Raw genomic sequence first — 4252 nt, forward strand, 5'->3', positions numbered from 1 at the left:
CCTGCTGTCTGCTGTTGTCTCTGGAGATGGTAAACCGGCCTTGGACTGACTGAGAGTAGAAGCTGCCACTACTGTCACCCCAGATGAAGGCAATCCACTCCAGTCCTTTTCCAGCAGCTTGTCTGATCCAAACAGTAGCAGAATGACCACTGAAACCTGAGTATGTACAGGTCAGTCTGTGGGATTCTCCAGGACTTTTTACCACTGGTTCAGACTGAGTCAGTGTTTGACACTTGATACCTACAAACAAACAGAAACAATTAACTTCTGTATTGTTTTATAACAATAATGTAAAAGGACTGTGCCGTTCTTACCAGCCCAGCAAATTGAAAGGGTGAGAAAAACAACCATAAAATTACAACGATTCATTGTTAAAGCCATTTGTCTCTGCTCTGTGTACATGGGTGGCTAATCATGTAGTCACCGGCTTATATTCTTCATCACGTACTTAAAAATGTTAGCAAACATCGGCTCCTCCCCAAACAGAACAGAATTTGAATTATCCAGGCTAACATTAAAAATGCACAAAAATTATGTATTATCTTTTTCTCCTCAATTCACTAGCTTACCACCTTGCATAGATTTATATTAATGCATCTTTTGATGAAGGATCTGTTCTGAGACAGTGCCTTAGACACCGTTAACTCAGTATCTTTTCTGAAGGCAGATAAAAACCCAGAAAAAAGACAGAGAATGCACAAACTGCAGAGCCTGAAGGTTTGTATCAGAATATCATTTGGAAAGAGTGAGAATGTGACAAAGTATCCTTAACTGTGAAATCTAATATTAAATCAAAATGAATTATCTTTTACTAAACAGTAAACTATGGAGATAATGGAGATAATACTTTTATTTCATGAACACTGCATTGATTTGTTTCCAAAAATAGAAATAAAACCAATTCAAAACTCAGTTACAGGATGATTTTTAAGTAGAAGCTTAGTTCAAATGCTTCAAATATACACGTCATATGTTACTAGGACTTAATTACAGATAAAAGTTGTTGTTTTTTTTGTCAACAATTGAGCTTTGAGCTATTAAAGTTGAATTGTATACTGTACCTTAAATTGTAATTCAGTTAGTACTGTTTTATTACCTCTAAAATTAAAACTAGTGCTACAGAGTGGCATAGAACACAGACTGTTTGTGTTAGTGGCCTGGTACTGTAATCATCTGTGGTTTGAGGGCTCCTCCTCTGGTGACTTCCCGTAATTGTTCAGGCACTGAGGAGCAGGGGTGCTGCCAGGCAAACATACATATGTGTGTGTGTGTGTGTTTCTGCCTAGCTATCTTTGTGAGGACCAAAATCTACATTCTACTATACTTGCGAGAACCAACAGTCACTTGTGAGGACACACACCGATCCTCACAAGTTTGAAGGCCTTTTTGAGGCTCAAAATGTGGTTTTAGTGTCAGGGTTACAATCAGGTTCTGGTTAGGTTTAGGGTAAGGGTTAGGGTCAGGCATTCATTTTTAATGGTTATGGTCAGGGTAAGGGGCTAGGGAAAGGATTAAATCAATGAACCTCACTAAGATAGCTGAACGGGGGTTGTGTGTGTGTGTGTGTGTGTGTGTGTGTGTGTGTGTGTGTGTGTGTGTGTGTGTGTGTGTGTGTAGGTGTGTGTGTGTGTGCGTGTAGGTGTGTGTGTGTGTGTGTGCGTGTGCCTGCGTGCGTGCGTGCGTGTGTGTGTGTGTGTGTTTAAACATTGATTTTTGTCTGGAGGTAAATTTAAATTCACATTCTGTATATAAAATGGGGTAAATAATGTATAGAATAAAATACCTTTACCAAGGGCAATTAGCCTGCAGTTAGACACTTTTAGACAAAATGTTTTTCACTTACCTCCTTCTTCAAATATCAGTGGAACTGATCAGGACTGTGCGTACAGGGAGATGGGACAGAGATAACTAAGCCTGAGGTCTGATCTGTTTGCCCTGGCAGCAGATCAGCATGTGCAGAAAAAAGTGATTTAGCATATATGTGGACAAAGGCTCCACAAAAATCAATGCTGGTTCCCCTTTGGGGAAGAAAAGCTGCAGGTAAATTTAGATTTAGTTTGATGTGCTGAGTTTTTGTACAGCGTTTCTTCCTCTTGTGTCACTGTGAGTATCGAGCACAATAATAAACAGCAGAATCCTCAGTTGTCAAGCTGTTCATCTGCAGATACACCTGCTTTCTGCTGTTGTCTCTGGAGATGGTAAACCGGCCTTGGACTGACTGAGAGTAGTACTTGCTACTGCCACTGCCACTATCGATCCAAGCAATCCACTCCAGTCCTTTCCCAGCAGCCTGTCTGATCCAAGCTGCAGCAATATCATAACTGAACCCTGAGTATGTACAGGTCAGTCTGTGGGAGTCTCCAGGCCTTTTAACCACTGATTCAGACTCTGTCAGTGTTTGACCCTCAGTACCTACAGAAATGTTAATAGCTCATTAATTATCACATTTCTTCGTATCATTTAATTTGTTAACAAAAATGTTTGTCCTTACCAGCCAAGAAACAAAACAGAATCTGTAAAACAACTGATCTGATCATTTTTAAAGTCAGTTGTCTTTGCCAGTTTGCAGGGTCTATATGAGGTTGGGTCCCTGATTCTTACTCTTGAACACTTATAAAGTTACAGAATAAATGGTGTTTGCATTGACTCCTCCTCCCTAGCAAAACATACTGCTGTTTAACAAAGTGATAAACTAGAAAATGAACATGTACAGTTTGACAGTTTTCTATTATTATACTTTGTAATCTTAAAGCAAATTAGAATTTTCAAATATTAAAACTGACACACTCTATTTTCATACCATTATGTCTTATATTGAATTAGTGCTGGCCACTTCTTTCTGTACTTTTTTTGTACATATTTTGCACCTGCTCAATGCCATTTAGTCTATAATAGCAGTAAGCAGGTGTATACCCCCGTATACACCTGCTTACTGCCATTGATCATTACAGGACACACAGAAGCAATTGGAAGTAATAGGTTTGCAGGCACAGCAGTGCGGTTTGTTGTTTACATGCTGGTAAAGCCAGAGGGGCATAAGCTATTATCAGAAAGCCAAATACGCATCTTTACATGCTGAATATTAAATATGTTAATGCTGGAGCTTTAAGTAATGAATTAAATATGATTCTTTCTGATATGTTAATCCTTTTCAATGTTTTATTGCAACAATATAATTGCTGCAAGTTTATTTTACAGTGATGCTGATATTTGCTGTAAAAACTAATATAAATCAAAAATAAATAAATCAAAAGCATGATACATTATTTCACATGTAATATTTATGCCTTCAACTAAACAGTAGGCTGCTTACACATATAGTGTTTTGCTGATAGTGTGCTCATTTCAGGAACATTGCATTCTTTGAAAGTAAGATAACAAAACCATTTCTTAAGTTCATTACATGACTTTTAAGTAGAAGTTTAATAATATTTGAAAGTGTATTACTGAGATTTCATGTGTTGTAAATAAAAAAATAACATGTTTCATAACAAATTAGTAGATCATAAGTTGGCACTGTTTTTTTGTTTTGTTTTGTTTGTTTACAGCTTCTTTTTAAAATAAAAAAAATATAACTGTTGCAGGTTTGATTGAGTTAATACCCATTTTTATTCAGCAAAGTAGTTTTTTTGTTTGGTTGTTGTGTTCTTTGTTGTTGCAACCTTTTTCTTTTTCTAGTGTTATTGGAAAAACGGCGTTGCCGGCTCTTTATGTTAAGAATGTCTATAGTAAAAACTATTTTATTTACGAAATACCTCTAACTGTTTTCCTTTCATTCCGTTCTGGACCCATTTGTTACCAGTCCCCACACACACCCCTAAAACTTCATCGTGGGGACGTAACATCCCCTCAGTGTTTTTGAACAAAAGTTAAACCTGAAAGCAGCAGGTGGTGAAACAGTGAAGGAAAGGCTTGTTGTCCATAATAACTTGCGATAAGTTGCAAATATGGCACCTGAGCACTGAGTAAACTACAGGTTTGATGACTGTAACAGTGAGCGACTTCACAGGATTAAGAGAAAAGGGAACAAATGAAAAATAAATTAAAATAAAACAATTTAATCCAAATTTGAACAAAACTAATTAAGTGGCTACTGTATTACAGAAATACCACCAAACATCTCCTGTGAAGTGTGTGGGAGGGGCTTAGCAAGGGAAGGCACCAGATCACACTGCTGTTTAGCGCCAACCAGTCCTATCGGATTTTTATATGAGTGAATAAATAAATAAAAAACATGAACCCAAAATATTCA

The 4252-nt window shown here is 37.3% G+C and overlaps 1 long non-coding RNA gene across 1 annotated transcript; it reads right to left on the reverse strand.

Annotated features, from left to right (window-relative positions):
• Positions 1 to 201: 201 nt before the first annotated feature.
• Positions 202 to 1333, reverse strand: LOC120717920. Its single transcript, XR_005692297.1, has 2 exons — positions 315 to 1333; positions 202 to 240 (listed from the first exon to the last, which is right to left on the reverse strand). It is a non-coding gene; the product is annotated as an uncharacterized LOC120717920 (long non-coding RNA).
• Positions 1334 to 4252: the final 2919 nt, after the last annotated feature.

Source organism: Simochromis diagramma, unplaced genomic scaffold (genome assembly GCF_900408965.1).
Source record: "Simochromis diagramma unplaced genomic scaffold, fSimDia1.1 OVJJ01000510.1, whole genome shotgun sequence".
Lineage (NCBI taxonomy): Eukaryota > Metazoa > Chordata > Actinopteri > Cichliformes > Cichlidae > Simochromis > Simochromis diagramma.